The sequence below is a fragment of the Paroedura picta genome, chromosome 12, assembly GCF_049243985.1.
Source record: "Paroedura picta isolate Pp20150507F chromosome 12, Ppicta_v3.0, whole genome shotgun sequence".
In the NCBI taxonomy this organism is placed as follows: Eukaryota; Metazoa; Chordata; class Lepidosauria; order Squamata; family Gekkonidae; genus Paroedura; species Paroedura picta.
In genome coordinates, this window is record NC_135380.1 from 43376689 (window position 1) to 43394603 (window position 17915).

The 17915-nt window shown below is 53.3% G+C and overlaps 1 protein-coding gene and 1 long non-coding RNA gene across 6 annotated transcripts in view; one reads left to right on the plus strand and one right to left on the minus strand.

The window, feature by feature from the left end:
- The window catches only part of EGFL7 (EGF like domain multiple 7), a 26130-nt gene extending 15943 nt beyond the window's left edge, over positions 1-10187 (minus strand). The window contains exons 1-2 of one of the 5 annotated variants that reach the window (XM_077305462.1): positions 9959-10187; positions 6895-6965 (exon numbers count right to left, since the gene is read on the minus strand). The gene's annotated coding sequence lies outside the window, so the exon portion shown is untranslated. Of the gene's footprint in view, positions 1-1127; positions 1150-4916; positions 5038-5313; positions 5334-6894; positions 6966-7073; positions 7126-9958 lie in introns of those variants that run through there. The other 4 variants (XM_077305463.1, XM_077305466.1, XM_077305465.1 and 1 more) reach the window with 4 other exon arrangements.
- On the plus strand, positions 5090-16327 carry LOC143821475 (uncharacterized). The gene is made up of 3 exons (XR_013225807.1): positions 5090-5420; positions 6711-6812; positions 15553-16327. It is a non-coding gene; the product is annotated as an uncharacterized LOC143821475 (long non-coding RNA).
- Positions 16328-17915: the final 1588 nt, after the last annotated feature.

Consider the following 17915-nt stretch of genomic DNA (forward strand, 5'->3'; position numbering starts at 1 on the left):
TGGGTCCTTTTGCACTTTCCCTCCTTCTATTGTACTTTTACATGCTATTAAAGGCTTGTTGTTGTTGTTGTTGACCTGCATTGGGCAGGGCGGGGCACTGGGGGCTGCTCACCTCCCGGCAGGTGGACAGGCAGTGCATGCCCCCCCCCTCAACTGCCCAGGGAGCATGAAACCACAGCTTTCCTGGGAAGACCAAGCACATAAGCACATCCTTCTCCTCCCCTTCTAAGGAGAGAGACTTCATACAATGAAGAAAAAGCGCTTGTCTTTGTACCCCGCTTTTCACTACCTGAGGGAGTCCCAAAGCAGCTTACCCTTCCTCATTCCACAAGAGACATCCTGTGAGGTAGGTGAGACTGAGAGAGCTCTGAGAGAACTGTGACTGGCCCAAGGCCATCCATCTGGCTGCCTGTGGAGGAGGAGTGGGGGATCAAACCCAGTGCTCCAGATTCGAGTTCACTGCTCTTAACCACTGCCCCAAACTGGCTCTACAGGAAAGGGATAGGGAAGGTGATTGTAAGCCACTTTGAGACTCCTTTGGGTAGGGTATAACAACCAACTAAACTTCTACTGTACAGGGTGTATGTTGTGGGGAAAATCCCAGTTCTCACAGAGCTTTCTTAGCCCCACCTACCTCACAAAGTGTCAGCCCTACCTCAGCCCCCACCCCCCTCACCAGCTTGGAGATACTGCTTGACTGGATGTTGTGGACTTCCCCATACAGCTCCTTTATTCCTTGCTCACTTTACTCTGACTTGGTGGGAGCGGAAGACCCCACTCCAGGCTCCCAAAACACTCCTGCATAGAGAGTCTCCTGGGCAGAAAGGTGGCTGGTCGGCCTTCTGTAGGAAGATGAATGCTGCTCCGGTGGCCGTACAAACCCCAGAGCCTGCCAAATTCTGTGACTGTAGCTACTGACACCATCTCATACTGTCTCCCAGGACGGAACCTGGTTTCTGGAATGTGGAATCCCTACGAAAACCACCCAAACTCCGCCAAGAGCAGCAGAGGACCAGGCCGGAGGGTTCTTGAGGTTCTGCTTCCCACGGGGCGTGCACGGCCTGTTTCCATCCCACGGCTTGCTTTTGGTCAAACAGGTTTGGCAGACTCTTACAACCATAACGAACCTGCAGAATCCTGTTTGTCACCAGGCAAAAGTGGGACAGTGTGCAACCAGCAGCAGCAGCAGGAGGAAGAGCATCTGTGCCTTGGAGCCTCAGCGCTCACCTGCCTGCCAAGGAAGAAGAGTTGGTCTTGAAACCCAATGTTCCCTCAGAGCAGCTTCCAATCTCCTTCCCTTCCTCTCCCCACCACTTTGTGAGGTAGGTGGGGCTAAGAAAGCTCTGTGAGAACTGGGATTTTCCCCACAACATACACCCTGTGCAGTAGAAGAAGATTTGGTTGTTATACCCTACCCAAAGGAGTCTCAAAGTGGCTTACAATCACCTTCCCTATCTTTCCCTACAACAGACACTCTGTGAGACAGGTGGAGCTGAGAGAGCTCTGAGATAACTGGGACTGGCCCAAGGACACCCAGCGGGTTTCAAAGGAAGGAAGAATGGGGAAATCAAGCCCAATCTGCTGTTTTTAACCACTACACCATACTGGCTTTCCTATTTGGACCACAGAAATGTGTAGAACATGCCTCCCCTACCTCCATTAAAGGCCAAAAATGGCTGGGAAGGACCCTGCCTTTCCCCCCTGCCTTTTACTGTTAGAAACCAATACCTGCAGGCTGGCAATGGTGCTGTTGCTGCCTAGCAACCCTCACAAGGGCCACAGCAGAACATTTGGTTCTTAAGGAAGAGTTGGTTTTTGAACCCCACTTTTCAGTACCTGAGGCAGCATTTGCTGGCAGGGGCTCCTGGGAATTGTAGTCCATGGACATCTGGAGGGCCGCAGTTTGACTACCCCTGATCTGAGGGAACCTCAAAATGGCTTGCAATCGCCTCACCTTCCATGCCCCACAAGTGGCTTACATTCGCCTTCCCTTTCCTTTCCCCACAACAGACACCCTGTGAGGTAGGTGGCACTGAGAGAACTGACAGGACTTCTCTGTAGTCTAGCCCATGGTCACCCAGATGGCTGCATGTGGAAGAGCGGGGAATCAAGTTGTTTTCCAGATTACAGGACGCCGATCTTAACCACTACACCATACTGGATCCTGGTGCTGTTTCATTCTTGGGGGAGGTTAACCCTCACTTTTTATTTTTAAGATTTCAGATCTTCCTGCAACCCTGGGGCTTTTCTCTGGCTTTGAGATGCATATCTTTGAGACGCATATCTAGAGCCAGCTTGGTGTAGTGGTTAGGAGTGCGAATTTCTAAACTGGCGAGCTGGGTTAGATTCTGTGTTTCCCCACATGCAGCCAGCTGGGTGGCCTTGGGCTCGCCACAGCACTGATAAACCTGTTCTGACCGAGCAGTAATATCAGGGCTCTCTCAGCCTCATCTCCCACACAGGGTGTCTGTTGTGGGGAGAGGAAAGGGAAGGCGAATGTAAGCCGCTTTGAGACTCCTTCAGGTAGAGAAAAGCGGCATATAAGAACCAACTCTTCTTCTCCTTCAGTAATATCAGGGCTCTCTCAGCCTCACCTCCCTCACAGGGTGTCTGTTGTGGGGAGAGGAGAGGGAAGGCGACTGTAAGCCGCTTTGAGACTCCTTCGGGTAGAGAAAAGCGGCATATAAGAACCAACTCTTCTAAATAAAAGCATCAGCATTTCTAAAAGACAAGACAAAAAGCAGTATTATTTCACTCTCGCACGTTAAAACTTTTCAATGATTAGTGCACACGGGTCAAAGACAGAAAAAAAAATGTCCTATTTGTCCAATTGTGATGCTGCTTTTCCCGTCTCTTGTGAGGTGGTGCAAGGAGGGGACTGGAGAGAACACCCCACAGGTTCCCATTTGCTAGGCACAGCCCCAGTTGTCAGGTCCCTCTCCTTGGCAGAGGAGGCTGGAGCTGAACTGGATGCTGACCAGGGTGGGAGCCCTTTCTTTCAGGGAGCAAGACACCCTGCTTCTGTAAAGAATTCTGTAAAGCCTCCGGGAAGGGCGGTATATAAATATAAATAAATAAATACATTCGTTCCCTCATCCTGCATTTGGTTGAAATCGGACCCAATGCTTCCACAGTGGAAGAAACCATAAAACACAACAGAGCTGCCCACTGTTAGATTCATGTTGACGCAGATGGTTTTAGGGTATTGTTTTGACTGTGATTTTAGTTTATGTTAGCCACCACGGGCTGGCTGGCCGGGAGCAGCGGCCTAGAAATATAATAAATGAACATACGGGCACAGACAAAAATACTTTTGAGACACAGAACAGGTCCATCTGTCAGGCTCTTCCCTTGGCAATGTGCGGCAACCAATTCCCCGCTGTTGGAAGATGCACCCCTATCAGGCGAGATTCAGGTGGGTAGTCGGTTATCAAGCTAATGTGAGTCAAGCCACACATCCCACACCTTCGATCGGCAGACAGACCCGCCTCTCAACCCCACAGCAGAAGGGAAAACTGACATCTCCCACCATGCACATAGATTTGCCTAATATCTACCCTCAGCTGCACACGCTTCCGTGTTTTGAAAATCCAAGATCACCACAACTTAGTAACTGAACTAAGTTTGTAGACCACCAAATTCCAGGGGCTGGACCTGACCAAGCCGATCTCATCTCTAACATTCCTCAAAATCAGCCCCCTTGACTAAGTGAGAACTGCTCAGCTAATAGAAAACATTCCTGCACCACATTGCAAATAAACTGGCAATGAATTCTGGAGCCCAATCAGCACAGCACGGAGCCTCGCCACATCTCAACCATGCAAGCGGCTCAGCCGATGCTTCATTCCTGCCGCATCCCAGAACATGAAGGAGACCCTAATGACCTTCCTAGGGCAGTGGTCCCCAACCTTTTTATCACTGGGGACCGGTCAACGCTTGACAATTTTACTGAGGCCCGGGGGGGGGGTAATCTTTTGCTGAGGGATGTCACCGCCGCCTGAGCCCCTGCTCCACTTGCTTTCCCGCTGGCGCCCCTGACTTCCACTGGGGGGCGCTGGGGGCCCCACTGGGGGGCACTACCACCCACTGGGGGGCGCTGCCAGTAGCAGCGGCGCAGTGCCACGCTAAGGGGGAGCCCCAGCCATGGCGGCCGCTGGAGAGCACCAAAGGTGAGCCGGCGGCAGAGTGGCAGGGCAGCCTCCGAGGCAGCAGCTGGGGAGGAGGATGAGGAGGAGCCACGGCCCAGTACCGACTGATCTACGGACCGGAACCGGTCCCCGGACCAGGGGTTGGGGACCACTGTCCTAGAACACCCAGCCCACCACCCGGCTTCCCAAGGGCAGCTATCAGGGTGCTCCTGGGATGCTCACAAGAAAGAGTGAGGGAGAGGGCATTTCCCCACCCCATTTGTCGCTCACAGATACAGTGCCTCTGAAGGTGGAGGTTCTGCCCTCCATGAATGCCTCTAGCATCTAGCCAGGGCATTTATAGTTAATTATTTTCTATGAAAAGACAGATGGTCCATCAAGAGGAGACAAAGGAAAGCTCCAACCCAAGTGCTTCCCGAGACACAAAGTAGGTTTTGGTGTTGCTGTTTTTGATTAATTAAGCGGTGTCAGGCCCACCCGGGAGTGTTAAACGACCTCCTCGCTGCTCTCCCCCAGCCGCGGGTCCTCCGCCTGGCCTACCCCGAGGGCTGTTGTGCGGACCGGCAGAACCGGACTGCGCCGACGGGTCGGGAAGCAAAGCCCCTCCCCGCTCTCCCCCCGCCGCTCTGCCCTGGCGAGGGAAAGGCCGGCCCAGAGCCGCCCCCCGCGGGCTCCGCTCCCCGCCCGGCTCGCCTCCTCCGCCGGCTGCTGCGCCCCGCGGGGGACTGTGGCCGCCCTGCGCGCTCCCTCTCTCCTGCCCCGGCTGACCTGCGGCGGGCCCTCGACGGCCAGGGAGCGCGCCTGGCGCACGTGTCTCCGGGCGCAGCGAGCGGGGCCACCTCGGGCCGCCGGACGGACAGACGGACTGGCCTGGGCGGCCCCCGGGGCGGGGCGGGGCGGGGCGGGGGGCTCGGAAGCACGTGGGCGCCGAGGGGGCGCCGGACCCCGAGCAGGGCGGCGGGCGGCCGGGCGGGGCGTGCCCGGGGCTTGGCGGAGGGCAGAAGCGAAGGACGGCGCGGGGGAGCCTCCCCCCGTCGCTGGACTGTGCCCAGGAGGCCGCCTCTGGAAGGCCGGGCCCTCCCGGGGGACAGCGCCTGGCCGGGGGCTCACCGACCGGAAAGCAAGCGATGAAGAGGATCCCCCCGCAGGCGCCTGGGCTTCTTACCGCGGGGTTGCCAGCTCGTTGGGCAGCCTTTGCGCCTCTGCCTCTAGCAGCAGTTTGCAAGGAATGACGCCCAACTCCGGGGACCTGCAGGGCCGTTGTGCAAATGGGTAAAGGCGCACCTCGGAGCGGGTAGTTTTATTTTTTTCTGAGGGGTTGCATCCTGGCTCATCTCTTCTCCTTTCAAAGGGAGGGACAGCCAAGCAAGGCATTTCACCCACAACCCCAAAGTCCAACAGCAGCTCACACACACACACACACAAACTCCTCCTGCAATGCTTGTGCCAGCAAGGGTAGAGAGATTTTTAGGTGTGATGAAGAAAGGCTGTGTAAAAAGCATTGGCGCCAGTATCAATCAATTTATTGTACACAGAACTGAATTCCTTCACACATTACTCCAAAGCCCAAAGTTGTCAGAATTTATGCCAAGATGGGTGGCTGGGTTAGTCTGTTTGCAGCAGTAGAAAACAGCAAGCCCAGGAGCACCTTAAAGACTAACAAAATTTGTGGTGGGAGGAGCCTTCCGGGGTCACTGCCCACTTCCTCAGATATGAAGAATAGAGAGATTCAGATATGAAGAAATGAGCAGTGATTCACAAAAACTCATCCCCTGCCACAAATTTTGTTAGTCTTTAAGTTGTCGGAAGTGACACTTTTTCAACACAGGAAACTCTTAATGTACTAAACATTTATTTTATTAATTTAGGGAATTTTTATTCTGCCAACCTAGGGCCCTACTTATTAGTGCAATTAGTAGAATAATACCATAAAATACTGTAAATCACCAATAGAAAGCAAAATGAGCTATTGAAAGTAAGCTGAAGACAAACATTGTGCAAAAATAAAGCCAACCACAGACTATAGCAAGTAAAACCCCTTAGCTAAAAGTCTGGGCAAAAAGAAATGCCCTGGCCTGGTTCCAAAAAGACACCAGTGAATGTCAGGTGAACCTCAGTGAGTGGACATTCCACAGGTGATATGCCACCACCAAAAAAGCCCCATCACCAGTTGTCACCTGCCTTGCCTCCTGCAGGGGGGGGGGGCACTGGAGCAGACCTTGGGAGGCAGATCTTAATGGGTGGGCTGGACAGAATGGGAGGCATTTTGGTGCCCCCTTCTCAAGCCATTCAGGGACTTAGAGGTAAGTGTTGAATTGTGCCACGGGGCATCTAGGGCAGTCAAGTCCAGTGCAAACGGACCTTTAAAAAAAAAAGTACACAAATAAGCCTCCTTCTGAGGACATTTGGATATCTCCTCCAAGTTGAACGTACCATTAAGGCTCATGAACCAGGGTGCCACCATTTCTCTCCTGCTGCCATCACAAACACCCTCTCTCTACTGCAGATGAAAGACCATTTCCTAAGAGAGTAATTGCTGTGGTTTCCCCCAAATTATCCTAGGAACTGTAATTTGGGAATTTGCTACCAGCTCTGCACAGGGAACTGACGCCCCAGTGTCACCAGAGGAGCAAAAGGATCATCAAAGCGTGTTAAGCCTGGAAGGTAAGGGGGCTGGGGAAACGCCTTTCTTTGCCCTTGGAGGCTACTGCATGATTGCCCAATCCAAGTGGATCACAAGACTCACCAGATCCATTGTGGCCAGTCATTTGTTGCTACTCAAGGGTAGGTCCCTTCAGAAAGCTCCTTGATGTCCTCCTGTTTGTTGGAGAAAGAGAAAACGGGTCAGGCCGTGCCCTCTTCCCTCCAGCCCCGCTGCTCTTGGGCTGCCCGCTAGTTGACCAGCCTCTTCTCCTGTGCCTTTACCCACAACGGGTGCCGTTGCCTCTTGCTAGTTAGCATTAGACCGGTCCATTTCTGGTCCGTTTGCACCAAGATATCCCAGGCACCAGGAGGGGGCTGGTGGGGCGGGAGGCGATTCAAGCTGGATGGCGCATATCAAGCACTCAGCGTTATGAATGGAATTCTGTGCATGTTGACGGGGTGTGGCATCTGCACATCACCATGCCAGGAAGGGGAATGGGCTCAACCATGTCCCCTCCCTGCATTCAACAGCTGGCTTCCACATGGTCACAGTTGCCCGTGTAGCATCCCTTGTCCCTGAGACTGCAGAGCCTCTGCAGGGCACCCCTCCCCACTCTGGCCCGGCTGCAGCATCCCATGGCCGCTGTCCCCCCACCCTCCACCAGAGAGCCTGTGAATTGCCCCTTTCAGTGCAGAGATAGAAGGGGAAAGGCACATCCCTGCAACCGAATGCACTAGAGCTATATTTGTTTAATGAGATCTGGCAATTCAGAGGAGCTAGTAGAGAACTGTTACATTGTAATGCTGTGCTCTGATGTTACTTGACAAGCTGGGTTTTTTTTAAAGATCTCTAGTAGTGAGGGAAAATAGGGGTAGGGGGAGGCAAATAAAATGGTGCAGATCTGGGTAGGACTTACAAAAACGCGTGCCTTTCTGTTCACATGACACAAAACCCAACTTTGACTGTGGTCAAAGGATGCCCAGTAACGGCTTAGGGTTGGCTTGGTGTAAAGCAGGGGTAGTCAACCTGTGGTCCTCCAGATGTCCATGGACTACAATTCCCATGAGCCCCTGCCAGCAAATGCTGGCAGGGGCTCATGGGAATTGTAGTCCATGGACATCTGGAGGACCACAGGTTGCCTACCCCTGGTGTAAAGGCCAAGCCAGAGCCAAACCCTCTGCAAAACAGGCAGGACCCAAGCGATGGCCCCGTCAGCAGGGAGTGCTGCTTCAGTCTGAGCACGCTTCCTGAATCTTCTCCTTGAATTTTTTATATATAAAGCTGTTTACTAAGAACATAGCTAAAGCACCAAGTAGCCAACGACACAAAACACACCCCAAAAGCAATAAGATGCTGTGTGGTCCATTCCTGCCCAGATGAAACCTCCTTTTGGATTCTATACAAACCAGGCTCCCCTCACTCTGCAAATGAAACTGTCTCCAGCCTTCGCTGGAACCTTAAGGGGAGATGGCCACGGGAATTTTCTGGGAAGGGAAGTCCACAGTACGGGCAAACACGGCCGCAAAGGCAGGCTCCCCCCCCCCATGCCCCTTGCCTAGAGGAAGATCCACCTACAGCCCAGGTAGGGAGGTCTGGCTCATGGGTGCCTCTTCCTCAGAGGCTCCTTGCTGGCCCTCTGGCTTCCTTCAGCACAGCCAGGCAATCCCTCCCTCCCCCTGGGCAAGGGGGCTAGCGTGTCCAGCTTCCCCAGGGGCTCCAGCTGCTTGGAGGGGGCTATGAGGAGGGCAAGGCTCCCTGACACAGAGCAGGCTGCCTGGGGAGTCTTTTTTCACTCTGTGATTTAGTAGAGGGATACCAGTATACCATCATCCCAGAATATGAACCAGGTTCTCTGAGTTCCCGGCTTGCTGTTCTTTTTAAGTCTCTAGCCCATTCCGTAGCACAGTGATGCCCTTTTCCGTGTATATCAGCAAGGAAAGGCATGAGAGGTGAACTTTTCCCCCTTGAAAGCTGAGAATTTGGAGAACCTGATGCATTTGCCTGCCTGCCTGTCAGCCCCCCCCCCCTCCCTGGGCAGTGCACTGCCCCTCCTGTCCTGGGGCCTCCTGATAAGCAAGAGCCAGGCCAGAGGAGAGAAGGTTTCTGTTGCTTCCCAGACCCCAAGAGGGGGGGACTGCTCTACATCCATGTGTGCCTGAGCAGAGCCCTCCTAACTCTCTGCCGGCATGGCAGAGCGGGGCCCAGATTCCCGACACCTGAGCTATGCCTGGTTGCAACATGATCCAGCTGGTACAGAAGCCACCCAAATACTTCTTGGTTGCCATGTATCTCTCCAGGGTTTGCCCATCCTTGTGGCAGGATGCCATTCTTGTGTGGCGCTTCCCTGGCAGCTGTTGCCACTGTGACGGAAACCATGAATACCACCAGGTTGATCTTTGAGGTAAAAGCCAGAGAAATCCTATAACATCCCCCCACCCACAGTCCATGGGTAGGTCCACCCGGCCCACCCCTCAGCCAGCTGCCCCAGGGCTTGAAGGAGATGCTTGGGCCACCATCAGGGCCCCATGGCAGCGGGTGGCCGAGGGGCAAAGCCCAAACCCAAAGGAGGGTTCGCCTTGGAGCCAGTCCTTTTCCGTTCACAGGATCCACCTGGGAGAGAGATAAGCAAGCAGCTGGAATTGAACCGCATCTTGCTGCTGGCAGGTCCACTTCTCACGCAGCACCCACCCATTGCTCCCCTCTTGGTTCCCCCGCCTCTGCTGAGAGGGGTTGCTCAAGGGCCACCATTTGAGGGGTTTTCTTGACAGAGCGGACTCTAGCTGCCTCTTTGGGCTATGGACCAGCCCGCCCTCTCCTGTTTTCCAGGGACACAGATAATTACTGCAAGAGGTTCCAGCAGCATCTGACTTAAAATGCATTTAATGGGACATGGTTGCAAAAGTTCTGCAGGTGGATCCATAGAAAAACTGCTCCACAACATGCTGGCAAGAACTCGAATTTGGCTCCAGCCAAGGTGCTACAAAAGAGCATAAGGATATCCCTAGAGGGTCCTTTTCCAATGCTGCATCCCCCAGCCCCCAACCCCCGCCTGCCCCATCTGGCCTCTAGCAAAGACAAGCAACTGCTGTGAATAGAAATTAAATGCTCTCCAGCCTAAAGCCCCAGCCATCCCCATGCCCCCCTCATAGACCATGAGAGCCCGTACCTGTCGTATCCTGCTGTGCCCCCTGTGGTGGCCACAGGCTGCACAGCACTGCCCAGCTCTCCAGAGACCCCTTCTGGAGTCCAGGGACCACCATGTCTGTTGCTGCTTGCTGCCTAGTGGAGAAAGGCCTGCCTGGCCCAGCTCTTGTCCTCGGTATGCGCAGTCTCCTTCCCCAGGCTGGCTGGTCAGTGGCCATGATGCACGGAGTCAGGAGGTCCCTTCGGAGGTGGAAGGGTGGCTTTTTATGCCCTTCTTCCGGTGCAAATCGGGGCTGGGATGGACAATCCAGGCAGGAAGTCCTGCGGGTGTTGCTGCCTGATAAGGAGCCCTCTTAGCAGAACAAACACAGCCGCTGGCTCACCAGGGCCCAGGAGGGAAACTCACATGAGCAGAGGGGAAGGAAAGGGGAATGGCCACGAGAGACAAAACCTGATTCTTCAAACTGGCTCCCTCCAAAAGATGGGGCCCCGTGGCAAATCTTCTTTCGACTGGAAGCAGCCGTCCGGCATGGGCTGATGCTGCCTTCCTCATACTTTGGCCCACAGCTGCCCAGAAGCGGAGCACAGCCCCCCCCTCCCCCAGGCATCCCATTGGAAAGACCCTTGGACTGACCACTAGGAGGGGACTGTGCGGGGGTGGGCTTGCACACACATCCCCACCTGCGCCAGGAAGCACTGCAGCTCCAGGTGAAGCACCACCATGTCTCCTCTTCAGGCAGGAGGCAGAAGAGCTCAAAGGAGTGGGGTCCAGGCAGAAAGGCAAAGGATGTGCAGAGTCTAGCACAGGGGTAGTCAAACTGCGGCCCTCCAGATGTCCGTGGACTACAATTCCCAGAAGCCCCTGCCAGCTCCTGGAGGAAGGCCAGGTAGGGTTGCCAGGGGCCTCTGGAGAAAATGGCTGCCTTGGAGAGTGGACTCTGCCATTATACACTGCTGAGTCCCCTCCCCTCCCCAGGCTCCATCTCCAAATCTCCAGTGGGGAGGGGGCAACCTAAGAGGCAGACCCCCAGAATGGAGGCTGCGGCAGCTGGGCGACCTGAGCGACCTGGTGGGCCAGGTGCGGAGAACCTCCTGCCAGGAAAAGACCTTTTAAGGTGCTGTTTCGGTGGGCCTCATCAGCCGCCCAGGCTTTTAAATGCAAAGGTCATTCCCTCTTCCTTGGACATCTGGAGGGCCGCAGTTCGACTACCCCTGGTCTAGCACAGCAAGAGGCAACCCCACAGCTGCCCACACACAGGGGGCTTTCCGGTTTAGTCCCCAAGAGCTCACTAGGAAAGATACCCACACAGGACATGGGTTTGAATCACACCAAGTGGGATGCTGGGAAGAAGGTCAAGCTCACCCACTGGCCAGCAGCGGACCAACCAGCAGCAAGATGTTTTACCAGGCATCTCCCCAGGTGGAGTTCCAAATACAGCTTTGAAGCCATCAAAGGCAGGTGGGGCAGCCGTCACTGTGGCCAGCAACCCCCCATGCACTGCCCTGTGCCACTTGCAGGAGGGGGGATCCCTGCTGACACCCACAGCCCCAGGACCATGACGCTACACCCCTCCCTGCCTTTTGGTCCCTGTGGGCATCTTTGGTATAGCCTCTTCTTCACATCACCTGGGAAGAAGGAAAGCCTGAAGGGGAAATGGGATCACCTCCTGACCAAGGAAAGGCCAGGTGTGCGGCAGGCCTCCAGATCCTCTGGTCAAATAAGAGGGGCCAACACTTTTTGGAAAAGCTCTGAAGGTGCCAAGGTCAGTACTGGCCAGTGCCAAGGCACTCATGGCCACCACATTGGGGAACCCTGGCATAAAGGATGACAGTGGGGAACAGAGCAAAGATGCAACCTGAGGCGCACAGCCCCCTGCCCACTAGAGCCCATCGGGGTGGACCATGGAGTTTCTGGCTCTGAAGGCAGCTGGGGACCCCCCCAGTCAAGCCTCCATTAAAGGAAAGGCCTGAAGACCCCACCAGCAGTGGCCTCTTCTGGCCTTGTACAAGCTTTGCAGGCCACGCTTGAGGGAGAAGGGGCTGTGGGGACTATGGAAGGGGGCAGGAGCTGGGGACGCACTTGCAGCAGTTTCCGAAGGTCACTGGGCTGATCTGGACCAGAAGTAGCAGACCCGAGGCCAGCAAGAGTTTCTGGGCAGAAGCTGTCAAGAGTCACTGGTTTGTCAAGAGTCACTGGCTCCAGCCCCTCTTAGGCTAGGAGTTCTAATATGTTTTGATCCTGCTGGCAACTTTGGAATTCTGAGACAGGGCAGTGTGTGCAGCCACAAAATGGTGACCACAAGAGGACACAGCCACAAACTCTAAGGGAGTGAAGCCATGCGTAACCCTACTATGACAAACTCTAACAATCCAGGAAGAAATTCCGTTTAACAGACTGTTTAAAAGCATTTTCTTGCCAACCCACAACTGATCTTCAGTTGCATGAGGAATATTCTTGCGCTGAGGTGGCAACTGCTGTCAAAGCCACTTAAAAAAAATCTGCACAGCCATTTGGATCTCCAGGGCCCGAAAGCCTGCCGGGCAAAAGCTCTTCAAAACGATGAGGGGCCAATAGTTCTATTTTTAAACTTCAAACATTTGTTGTTGTTGTTGTTGTTAGGTACGAAGTCGTGTCTCACCCATCGCAACCCCATGGACAATGATCCTCCAGGCCTTCCTGTCCTCTACCATTCCCCGGAGTCCATTTAAATTTGCACATACTGCTTCAGTGACTCCATCCTCATTCTCTGTCGTCCCCTTCTTCTTTTGCCCTCAATCGCTCCCAGCATTAGGCTCTTCTCCAGGGAGTCTTTCTTCTCATGAGGTGGCCAAAGTATTTGCGTTTTATCTTCAGGATCTGGCCTTCTAAGGAGCAGTCAGGGTTGATCTCCTCTAGGACTGACCGGTTTGTTCGCCTTGCAGTCCAAGGGGCTTGCAAGAGTCTTCTCCAGCACCAGAATTCAAAAGCCTCAATTCTTTGACGCTCGGCCTTCCTTATGGTCCAACTTTCGCAGCCATACATGGCAACTGGGAATACCATAGTCTTGACTAGATGCACTTTTGTTGGCAGGGTTATGTCTCTGCTTTTTAGGATGCTGTCTAGATTTGCCATAGCTTTCCTCCCCAGGAGCAAGCATCTTTTAAGTTCTTTGCTGCAGTCCCCATCTGCAGTGATCTTGGAGCCCAGGAAAATAAAATATGTCACTATCTCCATTTCTTCCCTGTCTATTTGCCAGGAATTGAGAGGGCCGGATGCCATGATCTTAAATAAATATCACCAAATATACAAATACGTATCTAATATAGATAAAAACAAATGTAGGCCCAAACAGTAGCTTCAAATCAGAATAAAATCATACAATTATCTCAAATATCAACCATGTCAAACAATGTTGTGACACAATCGCTCCAGACATCACAATGACAACAACAACAGCACAGTAATTTGTTAAACTTAGGCTAGGATGAAATAGTTTTATTAGATATGGTAAATAGTAAATTTTAATATTTTTCTATCTTGATATATCTTTGTATTTGTATGGATTGATTATCATGCTCACTGCCCCAAGCTGTCAGAATGCAGAAGAGCAATATGTACATTCTAAAAGGTAAAGGTAAAGGTATCCCCTGTGCACGTACCGAGTCATGTCTGACCCTTGGGGTGACGCCCTCCAGCGTTTTCATGGCGGACTCAATACGGGATGGTTTGCCAGTGCCTTCCCCAGTCATTACCGTTTACCCCCCAGCAAGCTGGGTACTCATTTTACTGACCTCGGAAGGATGGAAGGCTGAGTCAACCCTGAGCCGGCTGCTGGGATTGAACTCCCAGCCTCATGGTCAGAGCTTTAGACAGCATGTTGACTGCCTTACCACCCTGCGTCACAAGAGGCTCTTATGTACATTCTATTGTTGTTATTATTGTTATTCTTAACAACAACAACAACAACATTTGTGACCAAAAGTAAAGATATAATTCTGAAGCCGCCTTTTAAAATAATCTGCTGCCTTGGTCAGGTACACATGTCTGAGTGGTAACTCAGTTGTTTACCTTCTTGCCCAGAGGGTCAAACCAGAACCAATGGTAAGAAATTAATTCCAAAGAATTTTCAGCTTAACATCCAGAAGACGTTCCTGACAGAGTGGTTCCTCAGTGGAACAGGCTTCCTCGGGAGGTGGTGAGTTCTCCTTCTTTGGAGGTTTTTAAGCAGAGGCTAGATAGTCATCTCACAGAAATGCTGATTTTGTGAATTTAGGCAGATTGCGAGTGGGTGAGCAGAAGGGACTGTGTCCATGCTTGGCTCTTGTGGCCCTTTTCAGCATGCCCCACTTTGGGGTTGGGAGGTGAATTTCCTCCATGCCAAACTGGCCAGGGATTCTGATGTGGTTTTTTTTTGGGGGGGGGGGGAGATATCATCTAGGCATGAAATTGGAGTCACTGTGGGTGGGCAGGTTATGAGTTTCCTACATTCTGCTGGGGGTTGGACTACATTAACCTGGAGACCCCTTCCAACTCTATGATTCTGTGATTCTTCTCCTGGTCCAGAAATATTTTTAGATGCAATCTGGAGCCAATGGTATGTCACGGTGCCACCATGATTATAATTCTTGTAACTTCTTGAGTGACTGAGATGGTGAGATGGGCTAGGGCTGAGCAAGGCCCATCCATTTTGTTGTTGTGGCTCATAACCACAGAGAGTCCTCACTCTATTCTTTGCTTTGCTTGGTGTAGGGCTAGCTTAGAGTAGTGGTTAAGAGTGACAGCTTCTCATCTGGCGAGCTGGGTTTGATTCCCTGCTCCTCCTCCACTTGCAGCCAGATGGGTGACCTTAACCAACTCCTTTCCTTTTTGCCATCAAATCACAGCTGACCGATGGTCACCTCATGGGGATATCAAGGCAACCGACTTGGAGAGGCAGTTTACCATTGGGGGTCTCCCACCCAAATTCTGACCAGGGCTGACCCTGCTTAATAGCCCGGATCTGATGAGACATCCAGGTCAGGATGGCTCAGTTGGGCAGCCAATGAATGCTAGGGGTGGAATCATACTTTCCTTTTTGCTGTCCACTCACAGCTGACTTACTGCTATCCCTTTACAGGGCTTGTAAGCCAAGGGATGTTCAGCTGTAGACTCATAGAATCCTAGAGTTGGAAGGGGACCTACAGGTCATCTAGTCCAACCGCCCGCAGATCAGCCTAAAAGGATTCAGAATAATAATCTGTCCAACCATGCTTGAAGACGGCCAGTGTGGTTTGCCCTGGCCTGCCTCAGCACAAGAACCCTGGACCTCCTTGGTGTTCTCCCACCCATGTACTAACCCAAGTTGACCCTGTTTAGTTTCCAGGATCTGAAGAAACTGGGCTAGTTTGGCCCATCCAGGTGAGAGCATTCCATCCGTTAGTCCTATCCTACTTCAAAAGCCACCAGAGTCAGTGGGCGTGGCCTTGTGGCAGGAGCTGCAACCACCATGAGCAGCCGCTCTCTGAGGACCATGGCAGCAGGAGAACAACATTTCCCTGATGGGAGCGGTTGCTGCTGGCTGTTTTGACGTTGTGCAACAAATGCAGAAGTGGTTTGTGAAGGTGCTTTTGGGTCTGACTGTGGCTTCCACTTCGCAGGTGCGACAGACCCAATGCCTCTTCCCCTCCACCAGCAAACTCCTGAATGGATCCGGTACAAAGAGCCAAGGGAACTGCAGGTGGGCCCCCCACCCACTTTCTCACTGCTGGGCAGATACGATGGAGGAGAGAAGGGGATGGGTGGGCAATGGAACCCCCAGGGGCTGCCTCCAGCCAAGGCTGCTTCTGCATACAGAACCCTGCTCAGCCGCATGGATGCCTCACATCACCTCAACACAAGATGCTCCTGCTGCTGCTGAGGCCGCTTCCGGTCGCCTTCTCACCTTCCCTTCTCACACGGGGCCTGTGGCCTCCTAGAACCCACAGATCCTTTTCGCAGGCAGGACTACCCAGCCAGATCCCACCCAGCTGGCATTTATGCATTATGCATTTTAAACATTTTTATGTTACCTAATCCGGAGCCACAAAGAGGTGAACATAAAAGCATTAAAGCATATAAACCAGTGGTTCTCAGCCTGGGGGTCGGGACCCCCGGAAGGCATGCCTGGATTCGACCAGGGCCTGGGCTTTTTCAGTCAGAGCCCTACCTGATGGAATGAGCACCCAGAAGAGCTGAGGGCCCTGAAGGAACTCTCCGGGTTCCACAGGGCCTGTAAGACGGAATTCTTCCTCCAGGCATACGGTTGAGGCCGGGTGGGGGGATCGGGGGTAATAAGATCAGGTCCCATCCCCTCCTCTTTTTCTTGAGCAATCAGTGCCCCTGGGGCCAACATCGCCTGATGACATTAATTGAATACTGTGCCTGTGAATGGAGAGCTGAGACACTGGGTGGGGGGGGGGGGGGAGACGAGTAGGGATTGTTGCTTTATGGGATACTGGATTTTTAGATGTATTTTTGTGTTCTTACTGTAAACTGCCACGAGTCAGCTGGGCCGAGAGTGGTGGTGTATAAGTCTAATATATAAACAACCAAACAAATAAAATGCACAATGTAAAGAGCTGCTTGAGTATAGGCCCCACAGCAAGCATTCGCAGAAGGTTCTCGTTCACCCAGACTTTTCCAGATTTTTGTGGGGTGGGAGGGGGGTGAAGCATGCCCCCTTTGCCAGCCAGGCCCTGCATGGTCTAAAGCTGAAGCCCTCAAATCTCCTGCTGGGTACAGAGGGCAGGCAGGGAAGGGCAGGGAAGGGCAGGGCAGAGCTGCAATCCTGATCACGCACGCACACGCACACACACACAGAGGACCCCAGCAGGACTTCCTTCTGAGCAGATGTGCAGTTGACCAGTCTACTTGGCCCTGATGTTCCCTGGCCTTGGGCTTGGGAAGGCCTTTTGAGGAGAAAACAGGAAGAAATCTGATTTCAGTGTTGAGAAACAGCAGCTGGGGACTCTTTCTCTCCCTCCACCTGTTCTCTTAATACTGAATATTAACATCCAGATCCCATTCCCTCCCATAACCCCCCCCTCCCAACCGAACCCTCTTCCAGCACCTGCCCGAAAGAGACCTTGCCAGTCCTGCCAGTGGGCAGTGGGCCAGTTGGCCACCCCGGCAACGGAAATCCTCAAGATTTGGTTTGGTGTAGTGGTTAGGAGTGCGGACTTCTAATCTGGTGAGCCGGGTTCGACTCTGCACTCCCCCACATGCAGCCAGCTGGGTGACCTTGGGCTTGCCATGGCACTGATAAAACTGTTCTGACCGGGCAGGAATATCAGGGCTCTCTCAGCCTCACCCACCTCACAGGGTGTCTGTTGTGGGGAGAGGAATGGGAAGGCGACTGTAAGCCGCTTTGAGCCTCCTTCGGGTAGGGAAAAGCGGCATATAAGAACCAACTCTTCTTCTTCTTCTTCAAGATGCTTTTGGTGCTGTTCTCTCACGATGGGCCGCCCAGTCCTGCTGCTCAGAGCCTGGCCCCTGAGGGTTGTTCCTGGGACCCCAAGGATGGGGGGCTGGGGCTGGCACCTCAGGCTTGTCTGTGAGCCCCAGGGCTGCCCTAATGGGATGTGGCCACTCCTCAAGGCAGGCTTGCAGCAGGGCTGGTCCTAGGGTTGCCACCTTTGGGTTGGGAAAATCCTGGGGGTTTCAAGGTGGAGCCTGGGAGGGGGTTTGGGGATAGGAAAGGGCCTCTGTGGGGTCCAAGGCCATAGACGCCACCCTTCAAACCTGCCGCTGTCTCCAGGTGGCTGATCTCTGGCCTCTGGAAATCATTTGTAATCCTAGGAGATCTCCAGCCACTGCCTGGAGGTTGGGAGCCCTAGCTGGGACAGAGCTCAGTCAAGATTTCACCATCCCAGTTTTCTAGACCAGGGGTAGTCAAACTGTGGTCCTCCAGATGTCCATGGACTACAATTCCCATGAGCCCCTGCCAGCGAATGCTGGCAGGGGCTCATGAGAAGTGTAGTCC